The 22,956-nt window shown below is 36.7% G+C and overlaps 1 long non-coding RNA gene across 1 annotated transcript; it reads right to left on the bottom strand.

The window, feature by feature from the left end:
* Positions 1–71: 71 nt before the first annotated feature.
* LOC117790561 lies at positions 72–22,727 on the bottom strand. The gene is made up of 2 exons (XR_004617989.1): positions 22,687–22,727; positions 72–265 (listed from the first exon to the last, which is right to left on the bottom strand). It is a non-coding gene; the product is annotated as an uncharacterized LOC117790561 (long non-coding RNA).
* Positions 22,728–22,956: the final 229 nt, after the last annotated feature.

The following is a 22,956-nucleotide window of genomic DNA, read 5'->3' as shown; positions in this document are numbered from 1 at the left end:
TCTAAATGGCTTTGGCTGATTCGATTGCCATGTTTCACATCATGTTGCCGTCCCTGGCAAAAAGGGCTCCATTACACATTACTCGGCACTTTGGCTACTTTTGGCACAAAGCAAAATTTTCCGTTGCACTCAACTTTGACTACAACTACGACAGATTCCTATTGATTTTTCTTCTTATGCCGTTTCCCCTTTTACATTCGCCCACTCCTTAGCACTTGAATCCCGCTCAGTCACTTCCATCCAGTGTTGAGTAGCAAATAAATAGCTAGTTATGCAAGACAAAAAAAGGCTAGAATTAGTTATATTCGTATGCATGTAAAAATAACAACTTAATATTGTTATTGATTTAAAATCGTAAACTAAGATTAATAGATTAACTTTTGAAAATATCCCCACCCGATGGAGGTTGGTATATATTAAAATGTATTTATAAAACATGTTTTAGACTTGCATAAAGCTACGATTTTAATTTTTTTTTTTTTTTATTTTATTAAATAGTTAATCAGTGAATACCGGAATATGCCAGACAATACTGATTCCGAACCTTTACATACTCTACTTACTGTCTCATATATTTAAAAAATAATCTTAATGACTTGAAAAAAAATAATTCAAAGTAGGAAAACAATAAATAAAAATATAATAGATTTCTTTTGTTTATTATTAAGTTCTTGATAAATAAATACATTTTTAAAATCTTTTGAAATGCTATAGTTAAACAATAGTTATAGTTAATCAATAAAAACCGGAATAGGCCAGATTATTTTAGTTCTAAAACATTAAATATTCTACTTACTATCTTATCTTTTTTAATAATAATTTTAATGACTTGAAAAAAATAAAGGAAAATGGGAAAACAATTCGGAAAATATTATATATTATTCTCGAATCTTCTCCAAAATATTGAAAAACAAATGTTATATATCCTATCCGAATGTTAAAAAACAATAAATTAACTAACTTGAGCATATTTAAAAACATGTTTTTTTTATTTTAAACATTTAAATGTTTTAAAATCAGTTTTGAAAAAACAATATGAGTTCAAAACTTGGCTTCAGCTTGTGGAAGCTTGCACAGAATCTGTTTAATTATTTGCAATTAATTAGCTGCCTCGTATTGTAGAGTTATATATTTAATTTAACTCAATAAAATCTAGATGCAATTGAAACGCAAAAAAAGGCTAAATTGGTTAGCACCAATCGACATGGGATTCAGCTTTTCAAAAGTTTATCCTTCCAACCAAAGTTTCTACAGCTGTTAAATTCTTTAACTTAAGTATACAAGAATTCGAGGTACAGAGAATCATTTTCAGGAACAATGCGCATTGTGTAGTTGCTGTTTTTTGTTGTTGTTCTTGTTGTTGTGATTGTAATTGTAGTTGGCTTATTGGTAATCTCTATTTACAGAGTCTCGGCCAGAGAATGGCAGGCCAAACAATGGTCAATGGAATCGGCCTATAGAGGTAGCTTTAAAATCACCCATCAACTACAATTTGTAATTTGTTGTTCATCTTGTCAGTAAAGAGGGTATTGGGAGTGTGGGAGAGTGGGAGAGTGGAGCAGGGCCAATGGACTAAGTCATGCCACTTGTGCCACAGAACAACAGCACAACACAACAATGAGGTGCACCTCCCATCCCCTTATTCCTTAAAACCCCTCACTCAGTGGCAGTCAAAGGCATCTTTACAAAATCAGCATCAAAAGCCTGTCGAATGGTTCCCTATTTTTTTCCCCTTAGTTATTTATTTTTTTCCTCTTTTTTTGTTTGCGCTTCAAAGTAAAGGAGCTTGAAAATGAGGCAAATGCGAAATTTGCCCAATGCTGCAAAAGCAAAAACTGCGAACGCCTGAATTACCTATACACACAGCAAGTGTGAGAGAGAGAGAGGGAGAGAGAGAGAGAGTGGAAGAGAGACACGAATATGCTTACAATGAAAACGTAAAATGCTCTGAAGGTTCATTTGTCAATTTGCCATTTGAATTTGTATTTGAGAAATTCACTTGGCCGCTTTTATGCTTTGTCCTGCCTCTGCCATTCTCTCTGCCTTTCTCTGTCACTGTCTCTCCTGTTTTCTCTCTCTCTCTGTGTGTGCTTTTCACTCTGACTTGGCTAAGATGCTTTGGCAATGCGGATAATATTTCCTGTGCCAGTGCAGCAGTTGGCACAGCGCAATTGCATCGACTCCTCTTGCCTCTTGCCTCCTGCTCTATGTCTCGTTCTCTATCATCTCTTCGCAGTCTTCTTGCTGGCAATTCAACTGATTTTTTACACTCCCTCTCCCCAAAAAACTATTGTGGCTACCACATGCCACAGTGTGTGTGAGTTGTGCCTTACAATCGTCGACAGTTTTATTTGTGCTGCTTTATGAGCACACTCATAGTCATACACTAACACACACACACACAAACTCATACACTCATATACTCATACAGTCACACACTCACTTGAAGAGATCCGCAGAGGCAGCAGACACTCACAGGCTCGTTGATATATTCATAAATGTGGCACAGTGGGCTAATTTGATGGCCAATTGCCAAAATAAAACCGTTGCAGAATATTAAAAAAATATTATGATAGCATCTCTGCCATCTCACTCACTCTCTCACACTTTGATAGAGAAAATACTGCAGCCGCATGTCATAAACCAAATCAATTAACTGATGTTTCAACCACATACAGATGCGGATGGAGATAGAGATAGAAATATAGTTCCAAATAATGAGTACAATGGCCGTCATATTACGATTATAAGTATTTAGATTGGAATTGCCAGTTGCAGGCGTCGATACTGTTGCATTTTCAATATAGGTATACTCGCAATAGATAAAATCCATGGCATTTCTAAATTGTGCCAAAGCTGGCCAAACAAAATCAGTTAACAGTAAGCAATTGACCCTTCAAATGGCATTGATTCTAAACGTAATTGGATCTCTTTGTGCCTTGTGCCACGTGGCACGTTCAACCCTCTCAGTGTGCAAAGTAATTAAGTTGAGCTTAATTCAGACAGCTGTTAAATAAATTTATTTGAAAACAAGCAAGCGTAATGCAGGTGGGTAAGCTGGACGTGTAAGATATCCTGCAAATACCTTTAAAGCCAAGTAAAAAGTAAACAGCAACAGAAAGAGAATAAATGTTGAACAACTAATGTTAATTGATTAACATAAAATAGATAAAACTAAAATTTTAACATTAAATATAAACAATATTTACTATTTATAGTTTTATACATTAATAAATATATAATATATATATATATAAATAAATATCGGCGAAAAGAGCTTGAACTCAATTAGGAAATTAATAATTTACAGATGCGAGAATAATAGAGGTCTAAAAAAAATTGTTATTTTTTATATGTATCTTAGTAGGTCTGTAACTTAAATATCTAACAACAATAATAATTGTTTCTATTTAAGTTTCAATTTAATGCTGTTGTTGTCTGCCTTTTGAGAACTTGAAAGACAGCCAATGGGGCGTATAAGTAACTTAATTAATTAGGAATTGAGATTATGGTATGCCAAGCATATTCTACAATTAATTGTACATTTTTGTACTCATATTCAATATCTCAAGCTATTTGTCAACTTGATTTTGGCAAAAGACACGCATGAATAAATACAATAAACGAGTACAAAATGACAATGAGTTGTATTTATACCTTTCTTCGTTACAAAATACTTAGGTTTGTCTGATAATGACAGTTCCTTGGAAAATGAAAACAATTGCCATTTTGTAGAGATTCAAATAATTTCATCATCATTTTTGTTTTTTTGTCAATAAATGCCAATCAACTGAGTTTTTTGGGTTATTCAATCATCTATTTTTGGAGTCATCGCATCAGTTCACAAATTTAATACTCTACAAAAATGGAATTGAGAACAACTCGAGTTGAAATTATATGAAAGCATATAATTATAATTTGTAATACAAGAAGAACGCGCTCAAAATGTATTTGCTCTCACTCTGTTGCATTTAATCTTTTTGCTCTAAGAATATTCAATTATGCAGTTGTTGTTATTTACAGGCCACGGACAATATTTGCTTTACCATCGCAATATAAAATTCAATAGACAATTTCCAGTTGATTTTAATAAAAGCCTTAACAAAGGCCACAAGTTTCAAAATTGTGAAGAAAAATCGGCTTTGAAACCTTTTATTGCCGTGTTTTTAACTTTTATTTTCCATATTTTCACATCACCACTATAGTTAATGAAATCATCCTTGAAATGCTCCCTTTTCCTTTTCTATGCGATATTAATTACTAATAATAATACTTGTACTAATAACTATTGCTAATATCAATTGATCTCATTGGGGTTTTCTCCAATCCATGCAACAAATTTTGGATCATTTAATGATTCTTGAGCACCCCAGATTTTTTAACTATAAATATTAGTTTGTTTTCCTTAAGTTTTTTATTAAATATATAATAATTTTTAATAATAATTAATTTTTTATTAAATATGTAATATTATTATTTTTACTATTTGATCATTTTCTGCTAGATATTCCACACATTTTTTTCACAGTAGTGCTTTGTTACAAATTCAAATGTGTAGTTTTTGAGTTTTCTTGCTTCACTTGTTTATCATATACATATCAACCATCTGATCTGATTTATACAATCTATCATAATAAAGTAAAACAGTTAGTTGTGTTTTGAGATGATTTTGATATTTTGATTTGTGGCACTATTGTCTAATGTCTGTCATATGAAAAGTTAAGTTTTTCTCATTAATTTTGAAAAGTGTTAATTTTCAGTCACTTTGAGAAACAATTTCCGTTGTGGCTGCTCTAAGTTGAACTTACCACGCCCAACTCATTTGCGAACGTAATCAAATTGCGTGCTTTAAAAACAAAAGTTTGCCGGACACAAGAAGAGGCGGAAAAATGAACAATTCTTTGTTCAAGGACTAACAATTAGAGTCTACGCTGCATTACCAAATTAAAATTGAAAAAAAAAATAATGAAATACATGAAAACAAAAACTAAACAAACTTTTTCACAACAAAAAACACAGGAAAACAAGAGCAAAAAAATATGTATTGGAAAGTTTTCATTGACGTCGTTCACTTTGTACCACGGTGCGTATGCAAATGCTTTGCCGTTGTTGTTGCCACTTGGCAGCGTCTCCGTTAGTGTCGCCTCTGCTGGCTGTCGGCGCCGCCCAGCTGCCTATATTGTTAATGTTCTTGTTGTTGTTGCTGTTTTTGTTGCAACCAAGCACGTGCGAATGTGCGTGCAAATGCAAATGGCGATAGAAAACTTTTTAAATTGAGCAAACATTAACGAAAAGGCAAACAACAACAACAAAAAATACAACAAATTACAACAAAAAGATGATGAAAAAGTGGAACAAGCTGGCAGCTCTTATCGCCTGTTGTCGAGTCGCCTATTTGTTTTGCTTGTTAAGGCAACGGCAATCTTTCAAGGACAACAAGCCAAGTGTAAACTGCAAAACTTGTGCATAAACAGCAGCAGCAACAGTGGATGGGACCAAAGGAACCAAAGGGGAGCAGCCGGCAATGAAGGAGCAAGTTGGCAGGCAGCAAATCCGCATATAATCGGAAAATGTCACAGAAAAATAAAATTAATGACACTTTGGCCGTCTCAGGCGCAGATTAGTGACCGTGTTGGAATTTTATTGCTGTGCGGAAATGGAAATGGTTTCATAAACACATATATATATATAAATAAATATCGGCGAAAAGAGCTTGAACTCAATTAGGAAATTAATAATTTACAGATGCGAGAATAATAGAGGTCTAAAAAAATTGTTATTTTTTATATGTATCTTAGTAGGTCTGTAACTTAAATATCTAACAACAATAATAATTGTTTCTATTTAAGTTTCAATTTAATGCTGTTGTTGTCTGCCTTTTGAGAACTTGAAAGACAGCCAATGGGGCGTATAAGTAACTTAATTAATTAGGAATTGAGATTATGGTATGCCAAGCATATTCTACAATTAATTGTACATTTTTGTACTCATATTCAATATCTCAAGCTATTTGTCAACTTGATTTTGGCAAAAGACACGCATGAATAAATACAATAAACGAGTACAAAATGACAATGAGTTGTATTTATACCTTTCTTCGTTACAAAATACTTAGGTTTGTCTGATAATGACAGTTCCTTGGAAAATGAAAACAATTGCCATTTTGTAGAGATTCAAATAATTTCATCATCATTTTTGTTTTTTTGTCAATAAATGCCAATCAACTGAGTTTTTGGGTTATTCAATCATCTATTTTGGAGTCATCGCATCAGTTCACAAATTTAATACTCTACAAAAATGGAATTGAGAACAACTCGAGTTGAAATTATATGAAAGCATATAATTATAATTTGTAATACAAGAAGAACGCGCTCAAAATGTATTTGCTCTCACTCTGTTGCATTTAATCTTTTTGCTCTAAGAATATTCAATTATGCAGTTGTTGTTATTTACAGGCCACGGACAATATTTGCTTTACCATCGCAATATAAAATTCAATAGACAATTTCCAGTTGATTTTAATAAAAGCCTTAACAAAGGCCACAAGTTTCAAAATTGTGAAGAAAAATCGGCTTTGAAACCTTTTATTGCCGTGTTTTTAACTTTTATTTTCCATATTTTCACATCACCACTATAGTTAATGAAATCATCCTTGAAATGCTCCCTTTTCCTTTTCTATGCGATATTAATTACTAATAATAATACTTGTACTAATAACTATTGCTAATATCAATTGATCTCATTGGGGTTTTCTCCAATCCATGCAACAAATTTTGGATCATTTAATGATTCTTGAGCACCCCAGATTTTTTAACTATAAATATTAGTTTGTTTTCCTTAAGTTTTTTTATTAAATATATAATAATTTTTAATAATAATTAATTTTTTATTAAATATGTAATATTATTATTTTTACTATTTGATCATTTTCTGCTAGATATTCCACACATTTTTTTCACAGTAGTGCTTTGTTACAAATTCAAATGTGTAGTTTTTGAGTTTTCTTGCTTCACTTGTTTATCATATACATATCAACCATCTGATCTGATTTATACAATCTATCATAATAAAGTAAAACAGTTAGTTGTGTTTTGAGATGATTTTGATATTTTGATTTGTGGCACTATTGTCTAATGTCTGTCATATGAAAAGTTAAGTTTTTCTCATTAATTTTGAAAAGTGTTAATTTTCAGTCACTTTGAGAAACAATTTCCGTTGTGGCTGCTCTAAGTTGAACTTACCACGCCCAACTCATTTGCGAACGTAATCAAATTGCGTGCTTTAAAAACAAAAGTTTGCCGGACACAAGAAGAGGCGGAAAAATGAACAATTCTTTGTTCAAGGACTAACAATTAGAGTCTACGCTGCATTACCAAATTAAAATTGAAAAAAAAAATAATGAAATACATGAAAACAAAAACTAAACAAACTTTTTCACAACAAAAAACACAGGAAAACAAGAGCAAAAAAATATGTATTGGAAAGTTTTCATTGACGTCGTTCACTTTGTACCACGGTGCGTATGCAAATGCTTTGCCGTTGTTGTTGCCACTTGGCAGCGTCTCCGTTAGTGTCGCCTCTGCTGGCTGTCGGCGCCGCCCAGCTGCCTATATTGTTAATGTTCTTGTTGTTGTTGCTGTTTTGTTGCAACCAAGCACGTGCGAATGTGCGTGCAAATGCAAATGGCGATAGAAAACTTTTTAAATTGAGCAAACATTAACGAAAAGGCAAACAACAACAACAAAAAATACAACAAATTACAACAAAAAGATGATGAAAAAGTGGAACAAGCTGGCAGCTCTTATCGCCTGTTGTCGAGTCGCCTATTTGTTTTGCTTGTTAAGGCAACGGCAATCTTTCAAGGACAACAAGCCAAGTGTAAACTGCAAAACTTGTGCATAAACAGCAGCAGCAACAGTGGATGGGACCAAAGGAACCAAAGGGGAGCAGCCGGCAATGAAGGAGCAAGTTGGCAGGCAGCAAATCCGCATATAATCGGAAAATGTCACAGAAAAATAAAATTAATGACACTTTGGCCGTCTCAGGCGCAGATTAGTGACCGTGTTGGAATTTTATTGCTGTGCGGAAATGGAAATGGTTTCATAAACACACACACACTCACACACACACACACACACACATGTACAATGGGCAATGCAATTATCTGTCAGCAAAGAGCGCGCTGTACGTGAGAGATTCTGAAAAAAGACCAGAAGAGCAACAACAGCAACAGTAACAGGACATTCGCCTTTGGAGGCCAGGCCAGGTCAGGACAGGACAGGACAGGTCCGGACAGGCACAGGACTCAAGCAGGGAACCAGCAAGACGCTTAACCCTGTCATTGTAGTTGTTGTTGTCGTTGTTGTTGCTGTTGCTGTTGCTGTTAACTGTCAGAGCTTACAATTGTTTGCCATCGTCGTCCTCTTGGCTAGCTGCAATTCCGTTTCGAGTTGTTGCTGCCGCAGCTGCGCCTGCCGCGCTGCACTTGGCAGCTGAAACAACTGAAAGCCATTTGAGTTGACATCGCCGTTGCCGTTGCCGTTGTCGTCACCGTCTGCAGCTTCTGCTGCTGCTACTGCTGCTGCTACTGCTGCTGCTACTGCTGCTGCTGCAACAGAAATCATCGACGTCAACGGCGATGCCAGCAACATGGACATGACCTCAGCGACATGGAACAATTTGGGGAGTCATGTGGCAGCATTTGTATGTACAGCCACTGGCAGCCAGGCAACAGTATATTTGTGTGCAACCACAAAAATACACAACAACCAGCAAACAGAAAGATGAGCACCAGCAGAAACTGTGGCAGCAACAGAAGGTAAGAAATCTACAGTCAAGGGTCGACAGTTAAATACCTTATAAAAGATAAGTTTATTTAATCAAGAATATTCTCAAACATATTATACTTTTAAGCTTAAACGAAATAACTCTTAATTTGTAGACGAAAGATTTTAATAAGTATTTTGTCTTATTACAATGCATTGAGACTAACTTTTTTTTATCAACGTATAAAAAATCTACTCAGAAAAATAAATTCGGGTGTCCGGAATAAATTCAATCCCATCCAATCAATACAATTTGGGATTTTTGTAAAAAAAGCCAAAAAATATTCGATTCAAGAAATATTTCACAAATTTTTTGACTACCGGGGTTCTACAAAATCTTATCTAGTTAGATCAAATATTTTGAGCTTCCTTTTATACTCATGTTGGCATAATTTAACAATTATATACTAAATACATTCTTAAGAAACACATGCTAAAATCTAGAATTTTAAACTTGAATTTTAGCATGATCTTTCCTAGGGAAACATGTGATCCAGTTAGGAGACATAGCAGACCTCAAGCCTATCAAACTCCTCGAATACGTATAGGATACGGATAGGGCTGATGGAAGAGGACTAAGCTCAGAAGAGGTACAATAGATTTTATAGGTCGCAGGTGCAATTTTCCCCATTACATAATAATAATGATCTTTTACATCTGTGCACATACTAAACTTGGTGCCTCTAGCTCTTACCATCTCTGTAATATAAAATGTGTATATAACTATATCGACTCGGCTTTTAATACTGTTCAAGAACATATATATTTTTTGGGGTCTATCACAGTTACTTTAGCGTGTTACATACATTGTACGAAATTTTTATACCCTCGGCACAGGGTATAACAAGAAAGTGCAGCAGCAAGGAGCAAGCAACAATAAACACAACGATTGTAGACACACGCACACTCAAACCCACACACACACACACACACATACACACACAAAAACCCACAGACAGATAGGGAGACAGGCGGTTGTTTGTGCATACATATTTTGTCACACGACAGACAATTACAATACAAACAAACGTGCAACACAATGTGAACTGCCGCAACAGGAAGTGGTAGATGCAACATCGACTGAAGACTGAAGAATAAGACGAAGAAGAAATGCCACAATGACAACGCAGCCGGCCAGAACTAAGGCCAGGCTAAGGCTAACACCGCCTGGAGCGTCTGTGCTTTGCTCCACACAGATAAGAGCTTGGCCAAAAAGGAAGCGGCTAGCGATCTATTACAACACTGTGCACACACTCATATATACAAGTGTTGTAGCGAGGTGTTAAATCAAAGTTTCTTGATTTAAGCTAGTAAATAACGAGAATGGTGTCAGAATTCTTAAGACAATAAAACTGTCTTCATTAAATAAACTCACGAATTGGAATTGATTACTGATTTTATTGACAAAGTGAGCAAATTGAAAATATTCTATTTAAAATTAACCCACATTTATCCGATCTTATTCAAAAAGACTGAATATAACTTAATTCATTAAAAAATTTAATTATTTATGTAAATTTAAATAAAACATACAACAAACTGTGTGGACTTTACTTAAAACAAAAATAAACGAGAAAAATTTAAACAAATTCAATGATCAAAGAGTTGTACTTAAAAAAGAACTTAATTAAAAAAAAAATACATTATTGAAGCACAGAACATATTAACAAGATTTTATTAAATAAGTAAATAAATTTTATAAATTTATATTGGGTAAGATATTGGGTTACATTTTAATTTAAAAGTGAAATTTAAAACGTTTTTATTGATGAAAGAGTCGATTTCATCAACAAGTTGAAAATGTGACATACTTAATGTATTAAACACTCTTCAATAAAGGAAATTCGTATTTTTTGTTGGGTATCTTACAGGTATTTGCCATAATTAAATAAAGGTATTTTTTGTCTATGCAATTCAGAATAAATAAAATATAAATAAGAAACAATTTTTTTATAGAAATTGCGTTTTATTAAAGAAAATCTTATGACATAATTAAGTTTAAAGTTATTTTTCTGGCACACCTCGAAATTGCATATTTCATTCATTCATCTGCATATGTACGAGTATAAGTGTGTGTCTGTACGGGTATATGTATGTGTGCGTTATGGGCTGCACTGCAGCGGCCATTGAGTAAAGTGGAATTGTGTTAAGCAAACAGCAGCAGCTGCAGCAACAACAGCAACAGCAACAACAACAGCGGCTACAACAATAATAATAATGCAGCCTCCGTTTGCTGCTAACCAAAAAGGATGTTGACTTGGTTTTGAGGAACTGCAGTTATTCGTATGGCATACTCATATATTCATTTACTTGACGTGGCCAAGCCCACAGGATCTCGCTTCTCCTCTGCCACTTTCAACAACAACTGTGGCAACACTGGAAGGAGCAGCAGGAGCAGCTGCTGCTGTTGTGTGCAAATTTTGTATGCTGACTACCCCAAAATTAGTTGCATTTCCTTAGGAGACAGAGAGACGTCGGGAGACTATACGTGAATACATTTTGGTCCATAACCCAAACCACAGTGGACTGTGGTGCAGCCTCTGAATGCGGCCAAAGCAATGCGGAAGAATATTAAGCGGCTTTTAAGTGCTGCATATTAAAAGAAATGGCAACAAATTAAACACAGACGGCATCCACAGTCCAGGTCAAGATAATAGTCCTGCTTCAATTTGATTCATTTGCCGATTTGGAAATTAACTCGAATCTTACCAGAAACAACATCAACGTCAACTCGAGATAACAATTCTCATCGGACTGTCTGTGACAATGGAAGAAGATTCTAAAAAACTTTTCAAACATTTTGTTATTTAACTTTTATTTGTTCTTTTCTTTTTATGACTCTCTAATATGTCCACGGGGCATTGGGAATTGTGTCTGAAACGAGTGGAGGAGTGGGCGGTATAACATCTGGCAAATCATTCGCAGCATGCAAAAATCTCTCGTTTCAAATGTCGAATCTTTTTTATGTTCATTGCCCACTCACCTTTTCGTTTTGTTCCTTTTTGTGTCTGACTGCGCATTAATTCGCATCAGATGAGTCACAAAACGGTTTAATGTGTCAAATAATTATGCTGCAAGGGTTGATTTTCAGTTAATTAAATGTGTCATTAAAATGAAAGCTTTTAATACGAGCACAAAGGTCGCTCATTTTAATATCACGAATCGCTAAACTAAGTGTCATTTTACATTACGTATACGCCTCAATCATTAGTTAAAAAGTAAACACACACGCACACATTAAATTAATAATCACAAAGATTATCTATTTACCTTTTATTGATTAAATTAGTTTTCTTACTCTCTGTTTATCTCTATGTTTTTATGCAAGGTGATAGAAATATAAAATAGAAATTAGGCTTGGAGATGGAATTTCATGCTAACATAAATTTAATGCAGTTTGCTTTTTTGGCATTTTTACTACAAAATCCGAATCAATTTCCCAAAAGATTTAAACTTTTGTGTCTTGGATTTATTGATCTGATTTTGATATTTTACAGAGTCTCAGTATGTGCATCCACATTAATAATTATTTAATTTTTTGTAAACAAATTTGAATCGAGTTAGAATAGTTTGAATGCCAGTTAAGAAGTACAAAAATTACTGGTAGCAACCGAGAAGGAATTTATTATTAATTGACAGCTCTCGGTTAAAGTAGCTGACGCGGATTCGGAATGTGGCTAGAGAATTCTTTGGATTTGTGTTCTTCGTTGACTTCAGCTAATTAAGGCTTACTTGTAGTCAACTGCAATGGTCAATGACCAACCGAGGCTGACCCAATTAGATGAGCATTCTGAATGAAAGGCAGCGGCAAGAGGAAGCACAGAAGGAGGAGGAATTGACGGGATGAGCAATCCTCAAACGCCATTCATTTGAAATTCTGTTTATAGAGTTTTAGCAAAGTAGTTTCCAAATTTTGGTACAGAAACTTTTAGCAAAGGAACAGCGTTAAATGTCTAAAAAAAAAAAAACAAAACAAAAACTGCAAATAACCAAGAAGACTTTTCATGTTGTCAATTATAAAGGCAACAGCAACAGCAGTCTCCCAGGGCTGTCAGGATGGGGAAGAACATGTACTTTTATACACTCATAAGAACAAGCATTTCGAAGAATTGAAAGGCTCAAAAGTTGATGTTCTCAGCGGAGACCAACTAGAACTTTTGTAATATATTTTATCGCACGAAATTAGCTTATAAATACGCAATCTCAAATTTGTCAGAATGCAAGAGAGTTGTTGGTGCAGAGGGGAGGAGATATACAAGGAGTATACAAAAATCCCAGTCGTGCATTTTTCATGCAACGCTTTTATGGCACAGCAAAATAACTTAACAAAGCTGTAAATATGATGAGCAACTACCCAGGCTAGTGTTGCCTGCCTTCACATCCTTTCAGCCAAGCCTCAGTTTCGGTTCGGTGACAAACTTGCAAAAGTAAACTCGTTGCCAGCGGCAAGCATTTTCAACAGCTGAAGCTGAAGATGAAGCTGTAGCTGTAGCTGAAGTTAAAGCTCAAGCTAAAAAGCTGAAGATGTTGCTGTTACTGTAGCTATGAGTATAACTGAAACAGCAGCTCGTCCAGTTGGCCAACAGGCAACTTGGCCGCCATTGTATATGTGTGAGGGTGTGAAGAGGAACAACTCTGGAGGGCGGCGCATCTATGGCCAGGACCAATAGCATCAACAGAGTGCCAGTTGCTTTAGTTTAGTTTGATTCAGTTAGTAGTTTAAGAGTTAAGTAGTTTTCTAAAGTTTTATGAATTATTAAGAGGATTTTCCAGTTTTCCGCTAGCCTTTCAGTTTCCTACTGTCCACTCGGCTTCCACTCAGCCATTGTCCATTTTGTCGCTCGTCAGCAAGTGCCTGAAAAGCTGTCGAAATATGCAGTTTTCACTTTACTTTTTTTCTTAATTTTTTTAGTTGTTAACTTTTCATGACAACTTCTGGCACAGTATTTTTGTCATTGTTGATGCTGCTGCTGCTGCTGGTCCAAATATTAGTTAAAGCGTTGACTTGCTGTTGTTGTCTGCCCCACGGCTAGCATGAGGCAAGCTGATTTTGGGGTACGTTCGCTTGAACCAAAATTAAATACTTTTTATTGTCAATAAAATTATAAATGCAAATTATAATTTTGTGCTGCCGTTGGCCAATTAGGCAGAGTCCCCGCTCCCGCCACCGCCTCCTGCAGTGCTGGCAGCGCAAGATAATGTGCCCAATTCCCCAACCCCAACCCTAAACTCTGCTACCATTTGCCATTGGACGCCACTGATTCTGACGTCAATGGCAATGGCAAATGTTGAATTAAAAGTTGAACATGTCGCACCACCACAAGCGGAAAGCGAAAAGCGGAAAGCGAAAAGCGGAAAACGACAAGTGGCAAGTGGCAAATAGCGGGTGGCAAGTGCTGTTCCCAGTTTTTGGGTGGCTTGTTTGGGACTCTGGCATGTTAATTCACTTTGCGATTTGTTGTGTCGTTGCTCGTTTGTGGCTTTGGCTTTGGCTGGAATGCTAATCATGCCTAGGTAAATACAATAACAACAACAACTACTAACAACAACAACAACTGACAACAACTTTGTTGATTTGCTAAGTGAAACTTCGATTAAGCGCCACACACACACACAAACACAAACACGCTAACAACTGTAGGCATTGGGTCTACATTTTCATTTGGCTTTTCCATTTTGGCCAGTTTTAACGCCGCGTTCATTTCGGTCCGCTTCTTACCGCGTGCGGCGCGTTAAGCGGCCGTAAAGCGGCTCAAGCCTGAAAAGCGAACTAGGCGCACACGTGAAATTTGTTATGCTCTATTTCTTTGTAAAGCAATTACCGACCCACATATTCCCGTTACATAAACAAGAAAAATATATATAGACTCCTATCGTATGCATACATAAAGCCTTCTAAACGAGTATCTGCCTAGCTGTGTGTGTATGTATGTGTGTGTATTTGTGTGCGTTGCAACAGGAGTCGGAGGTGTAAATACGTGTGAATACGTGTAATGGAAACCAGCATCATACCCGGAGTATCCTACACACAAACACCGCTATGAAAAGTAAATTGGTTCACACATATAACTTTAACTGAAACAGGATTACCAAGCCGCACAGTGAAGCCAAAATATTTTCCTGTTCAGTCAACAAGTGAAAAGGCTTCAATTTGCTTTCGACTTTAATTTGAATAATACTATATAACAAATTTAAAAGGACCTGGTTCTTTGAAAAACTTCGTTGTTTGTTATTTAATATTTATTTATTCACTAGCGCCAGAAGGATTCCCTTATAAAGTTATGCATTAGTCACAAAGTAAAAATATAATTAATAAATCTACTCCACATTATTTTTTCAAGTTATAAAATCTATATTATTTTTTCTTTTTATGTTTTTTGTTTCTTATATATTTATTTTTATTTAATTTGTTTAAATTTATTTCTGTGCAATAAATTGTCTTTGTATTTCAATTGGAGAAGAAAAGGGAAACTCTAAAGATTCGTTAGTTGAACTTTACATCCATTTTTAATTAAGGTTAGATTATATTTATCCTAATCAATTCTCCTCACGAGCTGTCAGGCAAAATACCCATGTTTTAATACCATTTTATATATTAAAGTGTAATGCTTATCAAAGTACTGTAATAAATCGATTTACATTAATCTATTTATAATGCATGGAACGGTATTAAAAATTTACAAAAACATTAAACAAAACATTTTTTGAGAATGGGCTTTGATAGCCATCATCTAAACATATAGTCACTGTGCGGCACGTGGCACTTTCATGCCTAAAATGGAAAGTGGGAAACGAGTATTTCCAAATTTTGCATTTGTTGCATTTACGAACACTATATAAATAATCGATAGCTTTTACGCGAGGGACCCGAAATGGAGCCATCATCAGGACGCGTTGACTGAAAGAGGACAGTAGCAGAGTGTAGAGCAAGGGGAAAAAAGAGAAGAGAAAAACAGGACGTTGGGGGGTGTGTACAGCGAGCAAATGAATTTGTGCAGACAAAATTTATAAGCGCATTACAAGAGCTCGTGTAGGTTTCGTGATTTGTGTGAGAGGGCGCTGGTCGCCGGGGTCGGTCGATGGGTTCATGAGGGGCTGTCAAATGGGGTCGCTGGGGTTCGGCGTGCGCAAAGTGCTTACAAAGCGTTTGGCGATTAATCAGTTTGGCAGCCAGAGCACCTCCAACAACCAACTATGTTTGTACTCATGAAAGTTGGGACTTTGCCGATGGAAAAGTGGTATTGTGGTAGCAAGTATGAGTCAAGTCCTTGAAGTTGTGCCTCCAAGGAGCAGCGACCACTGCCAGCTACTGCGCACTTGCTGTTGCACGGCAAACAGAGAACAGCGAGGAGAGAACAGCGAACAGCGAACAGCAAAACCAAAAGTCGTTTTGGTGGCTAATTAAGTCAATTATGCACTTAAAGCTTCAAGTAGCGTGCAACACCAGCAGTTGCAGTTGCAACTACAGCAACAGCAACAGCAGCTGTTGTTCTGGGTGGCACGCCCACCAACCACGGTCCACCGCCCACCGTCGCGACGTTGCATTCAGTCAAACATCAAAGCAAGTCACGCTCTCTCTTTTAACAGTCTGTCTCGCTCTGACGCTGGCTGCCATTTCTGGTTTTTTTTAATAATAAAATGGCTGAGAACAGGAAATAACTCATACGCGCCGTATGCCGCACTCACCATACATCAGCGACAGCCGCCGACGCGAAGCAACGCGACGCAGCGTTGTTGCCGTTATATTGCTTGCCATTGTTGTTGTTGCTGTTGCTGTTGGTGGTGTTGTAGTATAAGGAGTATAAGGACGTGTTACTAACTTACGGCAGTCTTATATATTTCAATGCCTATACATTGCCTTATATTACATATGTAAGTCGCGCTATATAAAATGGTTGCTGTATATGCATATGTATATGTTAATATATATACAAGTATCTGTGTGTGTGTGTGTGTGTGTGTGTGTGTGTATTTATGTGTATCGCAGACACGAAAAACGATTTATCTCAATTTACATACTAAATGACAGGCAGAGCGACTCATGCAATGCTCCTTGCTGTTTGCTAGAGTAGAGTGTTGAGCAGGTTGTCAGAGGGAAGGCGGGTCTTGAAAATATTCATCGATGTTGTTGTTGTTTTCTTCTTCTGGGTCCGCATTGGCCTTCAGCACAAGCACAATGGGTCGGCGTTTGTTAAATGGGGCCCAAGCATTGATTTCACTTCAAGTAAATAATTGATTAAATGCAGTTATCGAAAAGTATAAAGGTGAAAATCGGATAATTACAATTTCATGCTTAAATTAATTGAAGTGAACAGGCAAACAAGAGAATCGCACTGAGTACACACACTCATCTACATATTTTTAAGTTCCATGGCCAGAGCACTATAATTAAATATGCAACTTTGTTCATTAATTAAAATTTACAATATTTAATTCTGATTGAAGTATTCTCTTCTTTTCCTATCTATCAAAAGTGGCAATCTTCCACTAATTAATTTTTCATCATTCTATGAAATGTCAATATCTGTGTAACAGAAAAGCGAAGCCAACAATTTTTCATTATTTGTTTGCTTTAAACATTTGCCAACACTATCGCATGCCATTCTTCATGTATTTATTCAAGTTATTTTGGTTACTGGTATTGGTTGGGAACTTATCTTGTAGTAAAGTTGGTAACGCAATGCATTTACACAGTGTTTATCTTGTAGTCAGTTGGCAACTCCAAATAACGCATGAAGGCCATATGCGTCATAATTGAAATGCCATTGGTAACGCAATGCAAACATATAATATTTATTCTGGTGATCTATGGTAGTTATTTTGTGTTCAGTTGACAACTCCATAAAAGGCAGATTGGCAGCACGCTCTTTAATCGTAAACCATTTGACAATGCAATGCAACCAAATGGAAATTATCTTGCCGTCAGTTGGCAACATGCGTCTTAATTTCAATGCAGTTGGTAACGCGATTCAAATATATAATATTTATCCTGGTAATCTATTGTTATTATTAAGTATTCGGTTGGCAACTCCAAATAACGCTCAATGATAGCAAAGCAGTTGGTAATGCAATCCAACACAATGGAATTTATTTTGTATTCAGTTGGCAACGCAAATTGGCAACGTTTGCGCCATAATTGTGCTGTGGTTGGCAGCTCAATCGGTTAATCAGTTAAGCCCTTAAACCGCCAATCGTAAATACACTGCGTATGGTATTTATCCCCAGTAGTTTTGGCGCAATTTGTACCACTGTGCAAACGCCCACGCTAAAATCGCTCGTCACTTGTCAGTTGTGTGAATGTAATGAAGGCGTTCGATGTAATAAATGCAAAATTTCAGTGACGTTAAAAACGAAATTACAAGCTGGCAGCAGTCCTCAGTTCGCTGGCTTGGCAGACACCAGTCAACTGTTGTCAAGGGGGATTTGGGAGATGGCTAGATGGGTGAATAGACATGAACAGGCTGACTATATACCAATCACAAAGTGAAAAACCTCAACCTAACACCGAGGAAAGCAGAGCTTAGCTTGGGCTTTGCTCGCTTCATTCATTTGGCGGCTTTAAAGCTGGCCCAGAAAGTTGCCCCCAGTATAAAGTAATTCCCCCGAGTGGCGGCACGCACAAGATTTTCCATAAATATTAAAGAGCGATGTCAAAAAATTAGTCTATATGTTTTGGCAGTAGACGAAAAGGGCCGCGGGAATACAAATATCAAATTACTTTAATTAAATATTGAGCGATTGCTTTTTTCGAGGGCGTTTCGCAGATTTCTTAAAGTATCTGTCAACTTATTGTGGTTCAACATTTTGACAAATGTGCCACAAACGTTTATTGTTTTGGCTCCTCACGTGTCCTTTGGGGGCATAGTCATGCCATGCCATGCCTCTCTCTCCTCCCACTCACTACTGGATAATTTAATGGTCTTTTACTATGAATTTTGCAGGTCCGCCGGCATTTGTTTTCTTCCCCTCGACAAACCGTCGGCAAGCGCTTTGGATTCGCATGTTTTGGGACTTTGTAAGTTATTTCTTTTTACAAAAGAGGCGCAAAGTTGCGTAAATTATTGTTAACGGAGGCGTGTGCATTGGGTTGTTTTCTGGGGCCCTGTACCACCCTATACCACATACTGTGACCGTGGCTCTATTTGTGTTTTTGTAGGCCAAGTCGAAGGCGGCGCTTTTGTGTATTTGAACTTGGCAGTGCGTTAAATTGTAAAGGCCCTACTAAATGCGACATACTCATACACCCACGCATAACAACACACACACACACACACACATACACACACAGTCGGCAGTTGGCATTCTGAGGAAGCTAATCCCAGGAAGTTGCTCAGATTTGCCAGATTATTTGTTGAGGAATGCGAGAAATCGAAGTCCAAGTCCTCGAAAGGTTGCCGCGGTCTGCTGTAATCGCCTTTGTTAATCATTACCAAGCCAAATAAAGGCAGCTAAAAATACCCGAATAAAGATTATTTTAATGCAGCATTTTGATTAGGCACGTGTGTGTCTCCAGGATACAGAATCAGGAGAAAGTGCTCCTTGTTTCTATTTGCAATGTCAACGCAGAGGCTAAAGCGAAGTCAAAAGCAATTGCAAATACAAATATAAATACAAATACAATTCAAGTTTCGCTATGTATGAATATTCATGAGTGTGTGCGTACGCTTAACCTGAGTGTGTATATGTTAATCTGAATGTGACTGCTTAAGATACTCCTGACAAAGGAAAAGACAGAAACAAAGCCAAGAAAAAGACAGAGGCAGTTTCAAATCCATGTTTAACACACGACAATTGACAACAAATGTGGCGAGAAATGAATTAAACTCATCGAAGAATATACTCGTTTGTATCTAAATACACATACATATGCATAGACACATACATAAGCATATATGCCATACTATAATACTATAATTCTCAGCTGATATTCATGTTATTGTTCGCTGTTTGCCATTTGCTTGTTGCTCTTACTTATAGCCAACTCTCTCAAATTAGATTAATATGATAGGATACTTATTAAACCCATTACCTGCCAGAGACAGATACATTTCACCACAGATACATAATCTCAATTAAAACAATGCCTAAAGTCATCAAATCGTCTTAGAATTGCCTAATTTAACTTTTCATTGCCTACTTTTAGGCTTCAATTATGAATTACTTACATATTCGAGGGTGGTACTTAAAGTAACAGCTTTAAGAAAGCATGGATACAGATTTTGTTATCTACTTTGAATTCATCAATACATCTTCCAGCTTTCATATCCTCTTTGAGATGCAATGTCATCACGTTCTCGGGTTCACCATTTCAAAAATTTGCAATCAATATGCTAATTGCAGCTCTCTTTGAAGTGCATAACATGTCTTCTTGTTCGCATGCTTCTTGTCGACATTTATTCAATGCCATTTTGTGGTTTTTCATCTACTTCTCAAACATGGACAGCAATTTTGGCAGTTGTTCGTTTTATCTCTGCGCCATTTTGAACTGTCACCTTGGAAATTAAATTTGTAATAATCATATTCAGTTGTATAATATTTGCAACTACCCTCGTGCGGCTAATAGGTAAGCAAGTTATGTAATTAAAGCGTTGGAAACTTATCTCATGTGGTTTCACCATAAACTAAATGACTTTGCATACTGTCAATTGCACCGAGTGCTGCCACATGCAACTTGATGGAACGTTGTGCTTATGTGTGGCAACAACTTTAAGTAGTTTCGAAATATCTGCTGTTGACGGGTTAGCTTAAAGGACTTACTGTCACAGAAGTCTCACAGAACCGCAATAGAAAAATTGATAGCCAAAAAGGTTTATTTTATTTATATTTAAAAGTATATATAATAAAACTTTTTGCTAATTGTCTTTTGAAGCAATGAGCGATATTAAATCAATAAAACAATTAAAAATTACTAACTAATTGTTTTCTTAATTGTCTAATTGACTTGAGACGTTTTCATCGTCAGTGAAAAACTGAGACAACTAATGTAGAGAAAGCATCTGGAATGGAAAGTCTTGACTTCGATTGGCTGCGCTGTCGTTGACGTTAATGACCGTCAATAAAAGCCGTGCTCAAGTGGCAATAACCGTGGCTGCCTTTGGGGTTCAACAATGGCAAACACGACCAAGCAATTAATGTCAGAGTCAATATGCCTTATCGCGCCGTTAAATGTAAAGGGTATTATAATAAAATAAATAACGCAAAAATCAGCAGCGCTAAAATTAAATCGAACATCAACAATCTGTGGAAAACAACACGGGCAGCAACTAAAAAAAAGGGGACATCTCAAGGATTCGTGGCCAGCACTAAGAAGCATCATGGCCATGCTGCGTGGTCGACAGCAAACGGGAGTAAGGGGAACAATCAGCAGAATCTGGGAGCGCACCGGGGCCAAGGAATCAAACGAAATCAACGAAGCATCCAGCAACTTGGTTATCCATTCCATTGCCATCGCTACAGTCTGAGCTGTGCGCCTCAAGCGCTTTTCAGTATTTCTCTTCTATTTGTTATATCCGTTACTCCTCGAGTAAAAGGGTATATTGTGTGGGATAGAGGTTTGTCCTAGAGCTCAAGACTAAAAGAGCTCAAGACTATATGAGCATTTCCTGATAAATTAATTTATCATCGTACTTAGCCGCATTAAGATCAGACAAATATAATTGTAGTTATGGCTGTTTTAAATTTTAGAGCAACACACGCGCCTAAAAGTATGCAGTGATTTATATTTTATTGCAGTTTACAACACATAGATGAAAGTAATATATATTAAAATAAGGTAACAGGTATCTCATAGTCGGGAACTTGACAATTGCGGTAATTTCTTTCTTTTTTTAGAGTGCAGCTCGTTAGGCACGAACGAGCACACAGACCGGGAGACGAGCAAGGACATAAACAGCAATGGCTGCCTCATTGAGAGCCGCTGGGTATGGCGACTGTTCCGACTGCTTCGACTCCTCCGGAAAGGGGCGTGCCAACGGCTGTTGGTGTCGACAATCGCGCGTGCTGGGCGCAAGTTCGAGTGGCAAGTGGCAAGTTGATAGAGCGGTGGCAGGAAAGCGAATGCTCGCCGCTTAAACGTCAATTCCGAGCGCTGCATTTGCCAGTCAACCACCATCTCACCAGCTCCAACTCACCCCGAACTGTCTGTCCGGCCAAGAGCCAATCTGTTTGGCACTTTGTTTGCTGCTGCCTTCGTTGCCGCTGCTGTCGACCCCAATTTACAATGCTTTTTGTCTGGCTTTAGCTCCGTCTCCGGCTCCGGCAAGAGCTTCAGCTACAGCTTGAGGATTCGTGGTCCGCGCCACTCTCTGATTTTCAATGTGCCGTGTATCTTAATGCAAAAAGCTGCCAGCGAAGCCAGGACAGGGACATGATAGGATGGGATATTGGGACACAACATTGGCAGCTGTTAACAGGTAATCCTCCAACCACTCGCTGGCCCCGTCGCATAATTCAAGGCAGCTCACGTAAATTTTTAAGTTTCGTCATTAAGATTATGGGGACCAACAAAAATTTCGTTAGCGCATGCACAGAATTTATCATCTGCTCGTTAAACGATGGAATGGACAAAGGGATACACATAAATACCATGACTGAAACTGCACCGAATACAATTTAAACGCTACGAGTAACTCTGTATGTGCATATGTATATATGTGTGTGTTTTTGTGTATGGTCTTAAACAGTCTACGAAGAACTAAGAACATAAGCTGCTTAGTCAACGAAAGCATTAAAAATGTTACTTTTTATTTTCTTTTAGATATTTTTTGCACTGGCAAATACTATGCTATCTATCTTTCTTTTTTTATTGAAACTATCAAAATCTGGACTAAGTGTAATGCAGTTGTAAAAGCTACGTACTTACTTGTTAATACCGATTAACTGCAAATAATCAATTCATCACCTATAAAAAAAATAAATAAATAAATAGATCGTTAGAGTAAATAGTACTTAAATAATATAAATAAATAATATTTTTATAGTTATGTGGACATATCAAAAGGTAAAAAAAACGATTGAAAGCTGTATTTATTGCAATGTAGTGTTGAATACCAGAAATATAGTGATTGTTTTTAATGGGAAAAGCTTCAAATGATTCAGAGAAATATGACACTTGGGTTATATTCAAGGGTTT

Source organism: Drosophila innubila (assembly GCF_004354385.1).
Source record: "Drosophila innubila isolate TH190305 chromosome 3R unlocalized genomic scaffold, UK_Dinn_1.0 2_E_3R, whole genome shotgun sequence".
Taxonomy (NCBI): domain Eukaryota; kingdom Metazoa; phylum Arthropoda; class Insecta; order Diptera; family Drosophilidae; genus Drosophila; species Drosophila innubila.
The sequence above is the reverse complement of the archived record's forward strand: the minus strand, read 5'-3'. Positions and strand labels throughout refer to the sequence as shown.